The 18,944-nt window shown below is 45.7% G+C and overlaps 1 protein-coding gene across 3 annotated transcripts in view; it reads right to left on the bottom strand.

Annotated features, from left to right (window-relative positions):
- The window catches only part of KLHL5 (kelch like family member 5), a 551,601-nt gene that overhangs the window by 241,820 nt on the left and 290,837 nt on the right, over positions 1–18,944 (bottom strand). The gene's annotated exons all lie outside the window — the stretch shown is intronic.

The raw sequence follows: 18,944 nt of genomic DNA on the forward strand, positions 1-18,944 counted from the left end.
CACAGAGACACACACACACCCAGAGACACACACACACCCAGAGACACACACACACACACACCCAGACCCCCCCCACACACACACCCACCTAGAGCCACACACACACACCCACACCCAGAGCCCCACACACACACACACACCCAGAGCCCCACACACACACCCTCAGAGTCCCACACACACACACCCAGCCAGAGCCCCACACACACACACCCACCGAGAGCCCCACACACACACACCCACCCAGAGCCCCACACACACACACACACACCCAGAGCCCCACACACACACACACACCCAGAGCCCCACACACACACACCCACCCAGAGCCCCACACCCACACCCACCCAGAGCCCCACACACACACACACCCACCCAGAGGCAGGGCAGCCCACATCTCACTTCTTGCTGTTTGAACAATATATTTGGGGACTAAGAGTGTATTGCTACGTTCTCCCTACCTCTCTTCACAGAAAAATCTAGGACTAACACAAAAACACACAAAATCTTTCACTCTGAGGAAAGGCAAGTAACCATATACATTGCTAATCCACGGTTTCTGAGGAAAAAGCAACGGTCAGCCACCCCGTTATTGTCATCTACCACGCACTGAAAAATACTTAGCCAACAATTGCTTTTCCATCAAAACCTGAACAGGAATGAGACTTATAGGCAAAGACACAGAAACTCGATCCATAAAGAATGGAAGAATACCTTGGTGGTACCCATGTCCGCATTCTGTAAGCTCTTGTGGGTGAAAGCAGTATGCGATGAAGGGAGCTCACCCAAAGCCCCTCTACGTTGTAGGTGGGTATATTTTTTTAATTGTGTATTTTTTGATTGGATCTGGCTTGTGAATTAACTAGAGGTGTCTCCAGACCAGGTCTAAAAGGCCTAGCACTGATGCAGGGAGTAAGTAGCCAGAGCGAAAAGCAGAGGTGCCCAACATTGGTTTATGAAGGCCAAAGCCACTGTAGATTTCCAGGATAACCATCGACTTTATCATTTCATGCAGGTAATGCACAGCAACCAGAGTGACCAAATAACTCCAGGCCATGTCACACAGGTTCCAGTCCTAGGCTTTAATGTATCAGCCAAATGCATTCTGGGTGTCGTAGTTGCTCCTATTTAAATAATTAGACAAACTTAACTGATTACTATGATTTGTAGGGAAACAGTTCGGGACTTGAAACAGTTTGTGTGATGTACTGAAGTGAGGCCTCCCCCCACCCCCCCAACCAAACGCACAGCGACTGACCCGTCTATTTATTTATGAATCAGAAAGGAAATCAGAGGCGGAGGGAAGCGGACAGTTTGAGGATGTGGTGCGAAGAGGCGGGAGGAGAAGTACATACGCACAATTTCCTACGAACCTCGCATTTCCTTTGCGGAAAACGGTGTTATAATGAACACGCGTTTCCGTGTGTAAGAACCTTCAGCCCCCCAAGATTTCACAACCCCGTCCTGTCCAGCCCGCAAACAGAAGCACAACAGTGACTGCGCCCCTCTTTACCAACAGACCACGTGCCATCCACGACGCCTGCACCAGTCACTCACCCACCCTCCCCGGGGCTTCATTTGTGAAAGAGTAAGTTCAGGGCCCGAAGTTTTGCTCAGAAGCTCGTGGCCAGCGCGGGAGTCCGGGCCTCATAACACTGTTCATTCTGGGACTGCTCGAATTGTCACATCGTTCGGACCGTGTGGCACCTGCAGCCACCCCTGCCGCGCCACCAGGGGCAGATCCGGGCCCAGCTTCAGCACATACAACCCTAGCAAGAGCAGCCCCCAGCTTTAGGGTGACCTGGCGTCCCGGTTTGTCCGGGTGGGGCCCGCTTTCCAACAGATATTTCAGTATATGTAAACAACAAGGAGATATTTTAAATCAACCAGGCAATTTAGGCGCACACCTGTGTGTCCGCACGGTAGATAGCACCGTAGAGTAGTGGGTACAGGCAAAAGGGCGGGCGGTAATCTCACAGAACCGCTCAAAGTTGGATCTAGAGGATCCACACAAGTAACATAAACACAGCAATGCCCATGCGCTATACAAGTATATGAAACATTTGCAAAAGTTACATATGTAGTGAGAGAACTTCAGTTAATATCTATCCACACTTTAGGACTAGTTTTCGAGAATCAGTTATTCCAGGTTCAGGTACAAAAGTTTCACAAAAAGACAGAGAAATATTGTGTCCTTGATGTTAAGTCTTTGGTTTATTGTTCCTTTGTTAATGCCAACACGTGTTTCATCGCAGGGAACATACTGCGAATCTTCAGGGCTTTAGTGAGGAAAGTATGGCAACCAATTATAAAGGCAAGTCCATGTCAGGACCGTATTCGTGTGAGTGGGTTACGGAGTATGTAGCACGCTGCCTGCGTGATTGGGGGATCTTATTCAAATTGGTGTCGATCAAAAACCGGGAGGAGTTACTGTGAGTCAAAGAGGTGTCTCGGTATGAGACCCGAAGTACTTTGACAGGCGGGTACACCTTGTCAGTGTTGAACTCCCTCTTAAGATTCCCGGTGCCGTTCTACGAATGACGGTCATACCGAGACACCTCTTTGACTCACAGTAACTCCTCCCGGTTTTTGATCGACACCAATTTGAATAAGATCCCCCAATCACGCAGGCAGCGTGCTACATACTCCGTAACCCACTCACACGAATACGGTCCTGACATGGACTTGCCTTTATAATTGGTTGCCATACTTTCCTCACTAAAGCCCTGAAGATTCGCAGTATGTTCCCTGCGATGAAACACGTGTTGGCATTAACAAAGGAACAATAAACCAAAGACTTAACATCAAGGACACAATATTTCTCTGTCTTTTTGTGAAACTTTTGTACCTGAACCTGGAATAACTGATTCTCGAAAACTAGTCCTAAAGTGTGGATAGATATTAACTGAAGTTCTCTCACTACATATGTAACTTTTGCAAATGTTTCATATACTTGTATAGCGCATGGGCATTGCTGTGTTTAAGATATTTCAGTATATCCCGGTTTTTACAGTGGGTCAGCTGAAAACAGTGAGACACTTTTTCAGGTGTTCCAAAACAGGGCTGGTTAGCAGCTGTTATAAGTAAGCACTTTTATTAACGGGTCTGAGGCCGATTTTAAAAATTACCTTTTATTTATTTGTCTAGTGCCCCTACTGCGTTGATGAGGGCTGTTATTCTTTGCCACTTCGCTGTGTAAAATTGTAGTCCTTCCTCAATTTTTGCTAAATGTCCCGGTTTTTGGGTCAAAAGATCTGGTCGCCCTACCCACCTCCCAAATGAGTCAGACCCCGTTCATGTCCTCTGCTCGCACTAAAAGGAAGTATCCTGCCCCCTCCATCATCAGCGAAAGTCTCTGTCCCCACCCGGCAGTGACGTCACTGCCAAGTCACCCCGTGTTTTGTCACCTTGGGTCAGTCGCAGCTTGTCAGCCAACACCCCACCTTAACCCCGCGCATAGATGGATTTCTAAGCCCACACCTATATTTGTGAATGCGAGGCGAAAACAGGTCACGTGACTCAGTGGACTGACGCATCAGCTGAGACCCCATGGTCAGGGGGTACCACAGATTTTCATTGATGGGAAAAATAAGCACCACTAATTAGGTTAACGGTAGCTAGCGCCATGACGCATCCTGCTGGATGTGCGCTTTACAAATAGGTATATTATGCGGCTGGCTAAAAAGCCTGGACTGGCTACAGGTGTCTGTCATGCCTGAAGCTAAACTGACAGCTCAGGAATGACGCCCCCCCCCCCCCAAATCACAGACAGGAAGGAGCCTGTCTCAGGGGAGCAGAGACAGCCCCTGCTAACTCTCCCAGAGGGGACGCACCTCCCAATCAGACTCCATCTCCCACAATCCCTTGCTCTGCGAGGACTGCGCCCCCTCTGCAGGGACAACCTCGGCCCCTCCAGCAGCTTACAGCCCCTGCCTTGACCCCTCCCCCCCCCCAAAGCTGGCGCTCTCTGCATCTCCACCCCTCAGCCCTGCGCGCCCCTCACCTCCGGGTGCTGCTCCTCTGGAGAATGAGAATGGAGAATGCAGAATGAGGAGGGGGGACACGGAGGAAGGCAGGACCACACGGAGAGCGGGAGGGGGGAGAGCGGGAGGGGGGACGGCGGGAGGAGGGACACGGAGGAAGGCAGGACAGCAGCAAGCACGGCCCGGCCGGACCAGATTCGGGGGCGTTCCCGGCTTCTGGCTGACGTAGCATGACGTAGCCAAAAGCCAAAAATTCTCGGGAACGCCCCCGAATCTGGTCCGGCCATGACGGACGCCTCTCTGTTCCAATGGCTAGCCTCCATTTATGGAGCTAGCCAATGAAACAGAGGGCGGATTCCAGAGCAACATACTGTAACTCATTAGATTTCTCCTGCGCAAAAGCTGCTTGCGCAGCTTTTTTGCAGCCGAAACCTAAAAAGGGGTAACCCTTTGTCCCTCAGAACCTGGGTGTGTGTGATTAAACAAAAAATGGTTCTGTCGGGTGGCTTAACGAATTACTTTAAGTAAAGGCTATGTTAGCTCATAAAGTATTGAAAAGAATGATAATCAATTACATTCAATTACACCTCTCTGAGAACAGATTTAGTTCAAGGTTTTTATGTATGAAAAAGTCACAATTGTAATACACTGGAATTTCTTCATTCCATTTCAAATTCAATAACTGTTAAAAACATGTGAAGAGTGACTGTTGGTGAACAAAGTGAATAGTGAAACAAATTCAGTGACACTTATTTACAAATTTATACAGTATTGTACATGGGTAAAAAAAGGGGGGGGGATGCAAGGTTTTTGGTTTTGGGGGTCAGAGTTCTGAATGAATGCTCCAAGGACACAGATGGTTATTGCGCCTATTCCCGGAGGTTTCTTGACCAATGTTATGCGTCGACGTTTCGACCCTTAAGTGCCCCTGTTGGTGGTCACGGCGGGTCTTTATCAAGACAGGGAAAGGGGGGGACAAGGGGTCTGGAAACCTCCGGGAACAGGCACAATAACCATCTGTGTCCTTGGAGCATTCATTTAGAACTCTGACTGCCAAAACCAAAAACTTTGCACCCCCCCCCCTTTTTTACCCATGTACAATACTGTATAAATTTGTAAATAAGTGTAACTGAATTTGTTTCACTATTCACTTTGTTCACCAACAGTCACTCTTCACATGTTTTTAACAGTTATTGAATTTGAAATGGAATGAAGAAATTCCAGTGTATTACAATTGTGACTTTTTCATACATAAAAACCTTGAACTAAATCTGTTCTCAGAGAGGTGTAATTGAATGTAATTGATTATCATTCTTTTCAATACTTTATGAGCTAACATAGCCTTTACTTAAAGTAATTCGTTAAGCCACCCGAGAGCAGAGACTGGACTGCCTTCTCAGCACACTGCTTTCAGCGCAGCTTTTCCAGATTGCTTATGGGCTACAAGAACAGTCCTGGACTGTTTGCTGCCTGCATGTTGTCAATTCTACAAGATAATGACCCTGACACATTTCCTATGTGGATCATATCTACTTGATGGGCGATGAACTTCACGAACAAGTTACTTACCTTCAGTAACACATTATCTGGTAGAGACTATCTAGCTGCAGATTCCTTACCTTTGAATTTCCCAGACATCAGGTTGGATCCAGAAACTTTTGCTGAGCAATACCCCTTGCACGCGACATCGGGTGGCTCCATTCAGCTCTGCGTGAGGTCGTTGGCGTCGGTAGCATCGGTTATGGCGTTGCAGTGCCTACGTAGTCGCCACCCAGGCGTGTGGACATCAGTACTTTTCGTTTTTCCACGCCAGAAACGCAGAGCCTCAAAGTAACTGATGTAAACGTGTGCAAAACTAGGGCCCTGAAAGGGGAGTAACCCTAGACCTACAACATCAGTCCGTAAAGAGTGGAGGCATGGGTGGGGATGTATGGAATCTGCAGCTAAATAAAGTCTATCAGATAATGCATTACCGAAGATAAGTAACTTGTTCATCTGATAGAGACTTCTAGCTGCAGATTCCTTACCTTAGAATTAGATAACCAAGACATATCATCCCAGCGATGGTTTGCGGACTCATGGGCTAGACTAAAAAGTCTTGCAGGACTGAGCAGGCAAAGTGCCCGACCCTGAGCACTTGACCATCAAGGCAATAATGTTTTGCGAATGTGTGCAATGACGCCCACATCACTGCCTGACAGATATCTTGGACTGGGACACCCCGAGCCAAGGCCGAAGTCGCAACTTTTCCCCTGGTGGAGTGGGCCCTTAATCCCTCAGGGGACTGCTTCTTCACCAAGGCATAACATATTTTAATTCAGAGAACAAGCCAGCAAGAGATAGTTAATTTCTGCACTGCCTTTCTCTTCTTTACTCCCATATACCCCACAAAGAGTTGGTCATCCACCCGGAACTCTCTTCTGCGGTCAAGGACACCTTCAACAGCCAGTTGTCAAGGTAGGGGAAGACTGAAACCCCTAACTTGTGCAACCATCGCCATCACCTTGGTGAACACCAGAGGGGCACTATAAACTGAAAAGTGATCATGGCCTACCTTGAAAAGCAGGTAAAGCCTGTGGCCCAGCAGGATGGGAATGTGATAATACGCATCCTGTAGGTCCAACACCACCATCCAGACTCCTTGGTCTAGGGGAGACGCGTCCTGAGGTAATGTGAGCACCGGAATTTCTCCTTTTTGAGGAAGAGATTGACGGTCCGAAGATCCAAAATGGGCCAAGCCCCTTGTTCTTCTTCGGAATAAGAAAGTAGCGGTAATAACAGCCACTGCCTACTTCTGAAGCTGAAGCCCTTTCTATAGCTCCTTTGGTCAAAAGAGCTGTAACTTCCTCTTGAACCAGCTGTTCCTGACTTGGCAGAATAGTAGGAGGAAAAGAAAGGAAAGGAAGAGAATAGCCCTCTGGACGATCTGCAAGACCCACTTGTCTGATGTTCTAGATCTCCACCAGGGGAGTGTGGTCCTGCAGAATCAGCCTAGTAGTTCTTGGAGGCTTCGGCTGGCGGAGGCAGTGTAGTAGGCGACTTCTGGCCTCCATTCCGAAGACGGAGTGTACCGTGTCCATGTCCATGCGGTTGTATGATTTAACAACTACCTCTGGAATCACGAGTGCCTAAACCACGAAGGATAAACAACGACCAAATCCCAACCACTATGTTTTTTACCCATGACTCACCGAACTACGAAATAAATTCCATTTAAATATAAACCAAACCCACTACTATGTCTCTATGGTTCGCTCTCAGTGCTTCAAGTCTGATTAGGGCTACATAAATGCTATAAAAACTATTTACGGAGTTACACTATTAAAAGGTGCAGGTTAATCTGCGAGAGTGTTTTTTGTGCCAGACTCAAAATTAGCGGTTACATGGTACTATAATAAAGAAACAGACAGTAAATAAGCGCTGTTTGAGGAAAAACTATACATGGTCTAATAAATAAGTCACGTTTCCATATCTCTTATATTACACTTGTTACCTAACAAGAATTCCCAAGAGCAGCATAAGGTGGATGGGCGGAAGGCCCCATGGTCCCAGCGGTCGACTTCACTTGCACAGTCTCTACAGCAGGGGGTGCACCAGCACCTCTCTCTGGGCCCCCACTGCATCCAGCAGGGGTCGCTGCGCCACACTGCCCCTCTGCAGTCCTCATCCTTGCAGCAGGGTGTACTGTGCCTCACTCTCTCAAGGGGTGCCATTCCACACTGCACCACAGCCTCCATGCCCCCAACCTAAGTGCACAAGTCAAAGTGGCCCAGGGCGAAGGGGGTGCTGAGAAACAGTTGATCCTTGTGGTTTGCCACAGACCCCCACTGAAAAACAACATGTCACACAATGCAGGTCTGTGATCTCAAATCAGAGGTTTCATCTGCTTTAAAACAGTGAAACACAGATCCTCGTGATCCGTGCCCAGGGTCCTCCTGCCTGAAAATAATCCCACAGTGCCATCTACTGTCCAAATAAAACCAGGTAAATTAAAACGGACTATCATTAGATGTTTATTAAAATTGGTGTACGTTTGAAGTGTACTTTAAATAAATTAATTTTTTTTCATGTTTAAAGGTTGGAGTCGTTCTAAGGCCACTCGTTGTTTAATGAAGCAGTTGTTAACGAGGTCGTGGTTCAGTCCCAGGTCGTTGTATATGAGTCGTTGTTAAGGCCACTCGTTGTTTAAAAAGAGTTGTTCAGGCCGTTTCCCTGTCCATGCACAGCTTGGGCAGTCCGAGCAGGACAGTGGCTAGGATAGTACTGACGCAGCCGGAAACTCCTACCATTGCCACGAAAGGAAGACTGGCCACAAGGAGTGGAAGAGAGGCCCAAAGATCTGGCCGTAGCTCGAGAGTCCTTGAACCTAACCAGGGCAGAGTCTGCCTTTTCTCCAAAAAGGCCGGTTCCATCAACAGGCATGTCCATCAAACTGACCTGAACATCCCCTGAGAATCCAGTTGTGCGAAGCCAGCCATGGCACCTCAAGGCCACTGTCGTCGAAATAGATCTGCCCAGAGAATTGGTTGTATCCAAACCACACCGTATGGTGAATTTTGCTGCATCTCTCCCGTCCTTGACGGCTTGGGAGAGCACAGCTCAGGCCTCCCCTGGGACTTGTGGCAGCACCTGCGCAACCGTCTCCCAAAGAGAGTGGGAGAAACAGCCCAATAAGCATGCAGTATTTACCGACCGCAATGCCAGACAGGAGGAAGAAAACATCTTCTTCTCAAATGAGTCCAGTCTCTTGGATTCCCTATCTGGAGGGGAAGAAGGGAATGCGCCCTGGGAAGTAGAGGCCTGCACCACCAAACTTTCTGGGGTGGGGTGTTGACTGAGGAACTTTGGGTCGCCCGGTGCTGGGCGATGGCGGCGTGCAATCTTCCAGTTCACAGGAGCCCCTGTGCTAGGCTTGGACCATGTTCCTAGAAGGACGTCTCCAAGTCCCTCAGTAAAGGGCAAAAGGGGTTCAGAAGTGGAAGCCCCAGGTTGAACCACTTCTGTCAGGAGATTAGTCCTGATCTGCACTGAGAGTAGCTACAATCCAAAAGCCTCAGCTGCTCTCTTAACCACCATGGCATAGGACGCCCCCTCCACCGTAGCCACTGTAGGCGGAGAGAGTATGCCAGTGTCTGGGAAAGTCTCCATACCACTGGCTTCCCCAAGTTCCCCATATTAGTCTATAGTCTCCTCAGAGACATCCTGGTCTAATGGGTCTCCAGACTCCTCCCATTCCTCGCTTGAGCCTAGCATGTTCACAAAGTCCTCAGGCGACAACATAGAACCCCTGGGTTCTGTCGGCATCAGAATCGTCGTCGCTAAACGCCGTTCCAGCTCCATGTCATAGGGTTGGGGCTTGCGCCGCCGACGGGCGCCGGCGACGTCGGGGTCCTGACTTTGGGTTCGACACCGAGGAAGGTCGGGTTGGCACGATCTGTGTAGAACCAGATCTGGGATCGGATCCCTGAGGCCACACCGGTGCCGTGGCCGAAGCAGACGGCATCGAACCCCTGAAGCCCCATCAACCATGTGGGCCCGAGGGCTCACCAACGGAGTCGTTCCACTCAAATAAGTGGTGCATGGCCTCGTAAAATTCTTTAATTTGAGCAGGAGTCACTCCGGAAAGGGAGGAAGGCGCAAAGTTGACTCAGGCTCCGGCTACTCAGAACCGTGCCTAGAGCGTTGGTGTTCCTTACCTCTTTCGACGACGGATGCCAGTTGAGGCGAAGTCGAAGTCTGCTTGGACCTCTTCTTCTTGTGCCTCTTCCCCAAGTGTCCAGATGAACTCGAATAGGAGGTAGAGGACTTGGGGCTCCGTGAGCGATTCCGCTACATCCTCTTCCTCGAACGGGATCGTGACCTCCTCGGAGCCTCGCTACACGATGTTGACTGCCAGGCCGCGAGCAATTTCATCGCCCGCTCCCTCAAGGTCGTGGGAGCCATCGCCCGGACGTCTGAACACGACTTTGAATCGTGGTAACGTTCAAGACACCACAGACATAAGTGGTGGGGATCGGTAACCGACATGATGCGGGTACAAGTCCCGCATGGTTTAAAACCTGTTTTCCTACCAGGCATCCCTCGCACACCAAGTCATCACTTTAAAAAATATCGAAAAAAGTTGAGAAAAAAAGCCTGCCAAAAAGCGTCAGAGGGGTAGCTCTTAATCAGCGCTTAACTGGCACGGAAAAAAAAGAACTGACGTCCGCGCGCCTGGGTGGCGCCTATGTAGGCACCGCGACATAAGAATCGACGCTACCGACGCCAACAACATCACGCGGAGCCGAATGGAGCCACTCGAAGTCCCGCCCAAGGGGTATTGGTCTGCAAAAGTTTCCCGATCCAGCCTGATGCCAGGGAAATTCAAAGGTAAGGAATCTTTAGCTAGAAGTCTCTATCAGATACTAATTTAGCAAGAGTGGATCACATAATATTGGGATTTATTTAGTCTGGCTAAAAGTTCAACTTTAAGAAATCTAATATAGCATTTCTAAGTGTCTTTTTCTTGGGAGATGAACTTACTCATGAAGGGAAAAGCCTTGCACCACACTTCTTAGAGAAATGTGCTCAGCTACAACCTCCAAATACTCTAAAGAAACTTCAATCCTTACTAGGATTCCTTAATTTTGCCAGAACTTGCATATTTGATTATGCACAACACATCAAATTACTAAATGATCGGATTCACCCTGATTTTCAAGTTCACATTGGACAACAGAACATACAGATACACTCAGATCTTTACAATCTGACTACTGGCCCCACGTTAATTACATATACGTGTAAATACCACAAACCTAGTCATCCGTTTAATTGCTGGTGCTATTGGCTTCACCTATATCACCTTAATGAAGGTGAGACAGTGCTGATTGCTTATAAATTGCATTTATATTTCAATGCGGAAATGCGTTTTGCATCCACTGAAAAATTCTGACTATGGTGCAGAAGGATATTCTTAAAGAGCGGCCACCTGCACAAAGGAAACAAATCATTGTTGTTATTTCCTTGCCAGCCTTAAAGGCTGATACAACAGCAAGTGTCAGACCTCCATCCTCGATTGATGCAGTGGGCAACATCCTTAACAGCTGTTGATGTAGACTTCTTCTTTGACCCTTCTTTACAGACACAAGAATTTCTAAAATAATAGCATGTTTATCAAATGCCCAGCACGATATTACCACGGGACCAGAATTAATATGTTTTTATACTGATGGTTCAGCACAGCCTGCCATAGGCACCAAACACCACTAGTCAGCGGCATTCTCCACTGTTCTTGGTGTGATGTTGGACGGAAAATTCCAACCGCTAAAACACTCGCACCCATTCCTTAGGGGACTGCACTGCATAATGGCTGAACTGAAAGTTTTGCTTCTTGCACTAAAGCACATGGATCCTGAATTCCCCAAACTTATAGTGCGTGATTCGCATTACTGTGTCCAGTCATTTAATGATAATCTACATTATTGGCGCCAAAATGGATTCAAAGATTCTAAAAGCAACACAATAAAGCATAAAATGTTTGGCCTGAAGTGGCAGACCCGAAAGATAGGTTACCAAGGGCTCACGTCATTCATACCTTGCGTCATTAATGTGTGAATACACATTGAGGGGAATTCTCTAGCCAAATCTGCAGCTGTGACTGCAACAGTTGCTGTGATTACTCGTTCGCCAACAAGGATAGATAACGACACTCTGGGGCAGTTAATGCAAACAAAGACAGCACCCATTTAAGGCTAAATATACATATAATTTAAGTGAACTTAAAGTTTCCTTTGTTCCGATTCCAGAGGTTGGTAATCATGTGATAACCAACTAATACTGCAGACTAGCATTAGTGAGAGCTGCACAAGAAAATGTTGCTTCAGCACAAGCAAGTGTGGTGGCCACAATTTCTTTGCTACAGCAACGCTATTGGTGTCATGACAGATTACCAGGCCAAAAAATATTTCCTTTGTATTGACATTTGTCAACAAATTAAAGCTTCCATCGTGGCTCGTCCACCGCCGACACACTTGTTGATTTCCAACAAACATTTTGGCTGCATTTATTTGGACAACGGTGGCCCTCTTTCCAGATGGAGCGTTTAAATTTATCCTAGTTGCAGTTGATTCTTGCTCAAGGTTCCTCTGGGTTTGGCCACAGCATTCGGCTGATGCTTGCACTGTTATTAAAGAAATCCAAGTCTTTATCAGAACACATGCATGCACTGCATTCCACTTGGACAAGGGCCCTGCTTTTGCCTCTAAAGCTTAAAGGGATACAATGTCTTCCCTGGGTGTAGAGGTGCATTATTTTTCTCCATATTGGCCCAAGGGCAATTCTGTTGTGGAGAGGATGAACTGTGACTTAAAGCAGTCCTTAACAGCTATAGTATTAGGTATATGGCGTAGGTGGATCCACCACCTATATGGGGTACAACAAGCACTTAATTTCCCTAAAAGAACTCTGGGTGGCAGGACCCCATACGAGGTCCTTCTTGGCATCAAAATGTATCTTCCAGACCTTGACCATCCAGACTTTGTGGCAGCAGCCACGCCCTTATTATTATTATTATGTTTCTTATATAGCGCCTGAATCGACCCCCGAAGGGGTATCTCCGCGCTTGCCTTGGGAACCCGTCCTGGCTTTTCCCTGTGAGATAGCCCCTACAGGGGGGGGTTCACAAGGTGAAAGCCAGGCATCCCGCCGCGGGGGGGGGGGTGTTGTGGAGATTAAGCAAGCTTAATGCCCAGAGTTGCAGAGTGTGAACCCATGATTAGGTCAGGCACCGAAGCGAGAATTATCGAGTCCATGGACATTTCAGCTCAAGACCCTGCTGCGTCGGGAATTGAACCCTGGTCCCGGGTCTGACCTCTGCTTCAGGGTCTGCCTGCTCTAACCAGTGAGCCACACTTCTCCATGTAAATGATTGTTGTGCTGCCTAACAAGATGTACAGAGCTAGTGTGACAATCAATTCAATGAGCAGTTCAAGACATCTGCCTCTTCCAGAACCGTCCGGCTGGATTCCAAAAGTTGGATCTCTCATATCTGAAAAGATGGCAGTAAAGAAGGAGTAGGGCTCATAATACCAGGCACCGGCGCCAGTCCTTTGCATTCAAGGTACAAGAACTGTAATTTTGCCACTGCTTCCGGTTTCTAAAGACAATCATTTTGTCTCCATTGATCACATCAAGTTACGTTATGTGGCCGATTCTAAATAGTAGGCCATGAGGAGTCCTTGAAAATTCCCTAACTCTTCTTGCTACCATACAGGAAATTCTTTTGCAGCTTTTAACCACCAGCGAAGCGGTTTCTCCCCAGCAGGTGGGAATAAAATTCAGTTAAATCCTTCTTCCGCTACACATGCCAGTAATAAGGCTGAAGTGAGTACTGTACTTATTGCTATATCTTTTACAGCTAATGTCATTTTTACTGATCCACCCCTCATGAATTTTACCAGTTCTTTAACTGCACTTGTGGCCCTAGTTTTTCAATAAACTGCTTCTGGATATTATGTGGGAACTCATCATTTTTCATCCGGCTCTTGACAGTTCCTCCATTTTAGACACTTCAGTTACATGGGCCTGTGTTTTCTTTTCATGGCTAAAGCACACTTTTCTGGTCTCTCCTTGGATGCATGTTTGGATAATACATTCCTTTGTTTTTCTATTACTATGGATTGGATTTGTGTTTTCATCTGGCTGATTAATGGCCATTACCTTTCAGAACACTCTGCCACAGAACTGGTCGATGAGGTATTGACACCTTATTCATCTTCACATAATCTAAATAGAGACGTGTCCCTTGTGAACATATCAGCTATTCCAGTAACTTATGGAATTGTTTGGGATACAGTACCTTATGATATATAGGATCCTACAGAAATACTGTAGATTTCTTATGAAGATTCTTACTCTGTAGTTTATCCCTCTCATTCCTGGTGGCAATTCAGTTTTCCCTCCAAATTTTTCGTTTGCTCTGTGCTAAGACCTTTATGTTAGAACAGTGCATAATCCAGCCACCATTTTGTGTTCACAAGCCAGTGAAACCAGCCCCCCTGCCTCCCCCTTCCCCTCCCAGCAACAGGGATATTCTACATCAGAGGGTGCTTCTGTGAACTGTTTAAACTGTGTTTGCTAGGGACTGTGCACTTCGTTTTTTGGCCAGGAGAGGGAGTAAAGTTGTATTCAAACAGTATTGTTAGATTTCAAGTTAGTGAGGCCTTTACCTGCAGAAGTCCAAAATGTGGATTGAGCCTGTCTGTCTCCTAGGAGATTCTGAATAGGAGAAGCAGCTTCGAACTCCCTGGGCAGCAAACCTGGTCTGAGGTCGCTGGGAGCTTATATGGTCTGCTGGTGGTTGGTACATGTGTACACTGATTGGTGGTTGTATCTGGTGTTTATATTGGATTAGGGTTGGTGTCCTCATTAGTTGGGTTTTTGAGGGTTCTGATTGGTTTCTGGGTCTGTGATTCAATCAATGTAGGGTTGGGACTAGGGCTAGGATTTCTTTTTAAGTAGGGACTAGGGCTTCTTATGTTATTGGGAGTAGGGTGGGACTAGGGCCAGGGTTAGACATTTAATTGGAAGAAGTGATTAGGGCTTCTGGAGTGATTGGTTGCTGGACTAGTTGTGGGACTAAGAGTACGGTAGGTTTTCTATTGAAGTAGGGACTAGGGCTTCCTGTGTCACTAGTTGCTTGGACTTGGGTTGGGACTACTGGTAGGGCTAGGGCCTCTATTGGACGTAGTGATCAGGGTTTTTGAACTGATTGGGTGCTTGGAAGGGCGAAGATTGGCTGTTAGGTCCTGGTCTCCTATTGGTTCTAGATTTTAGGGCTAGTGTTGTGATTGGATAGTGTTAGGGCTAGGGTTCCTGTTGGCTGAAGGGGTCACGGGCTATAAAAGGCCAGGGTTAGGGCGTCTTAGCCCGGGCGTCGAGGACAAGGGCAGAGAGGACAAGGGCAGTTGACTGTTCGAGCCGGTTAAGGGCAGAGAGGACAAGGGCAGTTGCCTGTTTGAGACTGACCAGGGCCAGAAATGCTGCCCAATATACTTACCTCCTTTATGTATCTATATACTTTCAATGTACTTATGTATCTATATATTTATCACTTTCTTCTAATTTAGCATTTCCAATGCACTACCCTATTTCTCAGCCTATACTTTGCTCAATATATCTTCTAGCCCAACCTTCTGACTCATCTCAAACTTCTTTTTACTACTCTTTCCAATGTACTAACCTATCTCTCATCCTATACATCTATCAATATATTCTCTACATCCACTCTCATTTATCTAAAACCCCATATCACTACTATGATCACCATAATAACCCCTTCTAGACTCTCTCCTACTCTACTTCTCCTTGCATTATCTGACATCTCTGTTACTATAACGATCCCCTAAAACAAGCCTTTCTAAACTCTTCCCTTTTTTCTACCCCTTCCCAACACTTCTCAATCCAAATAACTAACATATCCACCACTAAAATTACTTTCATGTTTCACCATACTAATTCAACACTAATCCTGATGGGTTCTAGAGTAGCTTGCTACTTGCGCTTCAAAACTCCATCAGGAGTAGCAAGCGCTATATAAATACAAACCTCTTTCCCTCTTCTATCCCGCCACCTACCCTTCTCTACCCAAATAACTGAATAACGTATCCACTACTCCAATTACTTCATATTTTGCCATACTAATTTTCAACACTAATCCTTTATGGGTTCCGGAGTGGCGTGCTATTCGCCAGAAAAAGCGCGTTAAAATCCATCAGGGTAACAAGTGCTATATGAATTGAAACCTTTCTTCCCCTTTTATCGCAAACTTTTCTTCCCCTTTTATCCCTCCGTATCCTTTTCACTCCAAATAACTGACTAATATCCACCATTGAAGTATCTTCATATTTCACTATATTAATTCACTACTAATCCTTTATGGGCTTCCTGAATAGCGTGCGTCAACACCCAATCAGGGGTAAGAAGCGCTATATAAATACAAACCTTTTTTCTCCTCTATCATTCCGCTATCATTCCAAATCCAGATAACTGAATAACCTATCCACCACTTAATATGTACTTGCAGGTTTCACTATACTAATTCAACACTAATCCTCTGTGGGTCCTGGAGTAGCATGCTACTTGCCAAAAAAGCGCTTTCATGCCTCGTCAGGGGTAGAAAGCGCTATATAAATGCAATTACAAAATAATACAATACAATGTACCTTCCATGTACTTGGATCTGTGCGTCTGTTACCTTTCTCCTGAAAAAGCATATCCAATGCACTACACTATTTCTCATCCTGTACCTCTATCAATATCTTCCATCTATATATACTTACCCCCTCTATGCATCTATATACTTTCAATGTACTTATGGATCTCTATATTTATCACTTTCTTCAATATATTCTCTGGCCCAACCTTCTGACATATCTCATACTTCTTTCACTATTTCCAAAGCACTACCCTATCTCTGACCCTATACAAATATCAATATATCCTCTACATCCACTCTCTCATTTATCCCAAACCCCATACCACTACTTTTATCCCCAAAATAACCCTTTCTAGACTCTCTTCTACTCTACCCCTCCTTGCATCATCTGACATCTCTTTTTTCTATACCGATCGCCCAAAACAAACCTTTATAAACTCTTCCCTCTGACTCTTCCCATGATAAACCCCTTTTACATATCCAAAAGCCTCCGCCTCCTTCTAAGGCCATAAAAAAAAAGAAAAAAAAGAAAATGTTTTTTTATTCTTCTGTCCCTCCATTATCCTTTTCAATCAAAATAAAAGTTTAACATGTTCACTTCTCAATTTACATATTCAACTATACTAATTCACCACTAATCCTTTATGGGTTCCAGAGTAGCGTGCTACTTGCCAATGAAATGCCTCAAAACCCCATCAAGGGGTAGCAAGCGCTATATAAATACAAACCTTTTTCACGCTTCGATCCCAGAACCTACCCTTCTCTATCAAAATAACTGAATAACATATCCAACATTCAAATGACTTCATACTTCACTATATACATTTTTTCAACACTAATCTTTTATGGGTTCCAGAGTAGCATCCTACTCGACAGAAAAGCGCTTCAACACCCATCAGGGGTAACAGGTGCTACATGAATGCAAACCTTTCTTCCCTTTTATCCCTCCGCTACCCTTCTCACTACAAACAACTAGCTAATATCCACCACTCAAATTACTTTCATATTTCACCATACTAATTCAGCACTAATCCTTTATGGGTTTCCGGAGTAGGGTGCTTCAAGATTCTGCTATCTTTCCAAATCCGAATCCAAATAACTGACTAACCTATAACTAAGTAACCTATCCACCACTTAAAATGTACTTGCATGTTTCACTATACTAATTCAACACTAAACCTATATAGGTCCCGGAGTAGCGTGCTACTCGCCGAAAAAACGCTTTGATGCCTCGTATGGGGTAGTAAGCGCTATATAAATGCAATTACAATACAATACAATGTGTTTAGGGTATCTATGTGTGATGCAATTGTACCTGTGTTACATTCTGATGATTTGGAAGTTGAAACTTAACTCCATGCTCTCTAAGCTGGAATATCAAACTGTTTTTGAATCGGAGAATCTATACCTCAACTCTGCTAATTATGGTGAAATATTCTCCTACCAATATTATGGACGTCACTAGTTACATCGAGCTAGTGTTCAACACACACTTTTAACTACACACATTCTGAGCCCTACGTTATTCAACCTATACGTGTCCCCCTTGGCCAAACTCATTAAATCTTTTGGGTTTCAAACAGTGTCTTACGCAGATGACACTCAGTTGTTAATCACCATGGGATCAGATGTCACCGAAACCAAAAAACGCTTCAAACTCTGTATGATAGCCATAAACAACTGGATGACGAAAAATTACCTTCTTCTTAATGCCAACAAAACAGAGATTGTGCTTTTTGAGAATGCAGCCAAACTATTGAACAACGATTGGTGGCCCCCTGTGTTAGTATCTTGTCCCTCACCTAAGACAGCTGCACGTAATCTTGGTGTAATTTTGGATTCCAAACTTTCTATGTCAAATCACATCAACAATCTGGTCCACATCTGCTACGGACTAATGCGCAGTTTTAGAAAAATATTCAAATGGATCCCACTCGCCTCCCGTATGCCCCTTGTACAGGGACTGATTATTAGTCACCTGGACAACAGCAATTCCCTACTTGCTTCTACTAATGTAGAACTCCTGGCCAAGCTCCAGGTCGTGCAGAATACGGCAGCCAGGCTGGACCTCAATCTGCCCTCGCGTTCTCCTTCCGTGCCCAGTTTGAAGACCCTACACTGGCTTCCAATCAAAAAAAGGATCCATTTTAAACGGTGTTGTCTGGTGCATAAGACACTCAATAATAAAGGACCCCACTATCTAGCTAAAAAACTCACCATATACCAACAGGCCAGAACCCTCCGGTCCAACAGCAAATATCTTTTGACAGTGCTGAAGATCCGAACCGCCAGAAATGGGGGTAGATCTTTCTCACGTGTGGCTCCAGAAATCTGGAATACTTTGCCTTTATCCCTCCGCCTGGAGACGGACCATAAGAAGTTCTGTAGACTCCTTAAAACGTGGCATTTTTAGCCCAGTCCTTCACACCTGACTGCCCTGTTTTCTGTCCTGTCTTGCCTTGAACACTAGCAAGCGCTATGAGACCTTTGTGGTGATATATGTGCTCTATAAGTACCAAATACAAATACAATGAGAACATTGTCCAACTCCCCCGAAAGGGAGCTCGAAAGCAAGGGATAAATATACATGTTTTTCAAGATATGACACGTTAGACCCAAAAACCTTTTATTTTTAAATTTGTCCCTACACCACCAAAGAAATATATGCTTACACAAACCAAGCTAATATATGCAGATTTGTTTGTCACACAATTACCTGTGGAAGGCTATGACTAATGGAAGGATACCATTGACATGAAATAAACTTT

The sequence above is a fragment of the Lissotriton vulgaris genome, chromosome 3_2 (genome assembly GCF_964263255.1).
Source record: "Lissotriton vulgaris chromosome 3_2, aLisVul1.2, whole genome shotgun sequence".
NCBI classification, from domain to species: Eukaryota; Metazoa; Chordata; class Amphibia; order Caudata; family Salamandridae; genus Lissotriton; species Lissotriton vulgaris.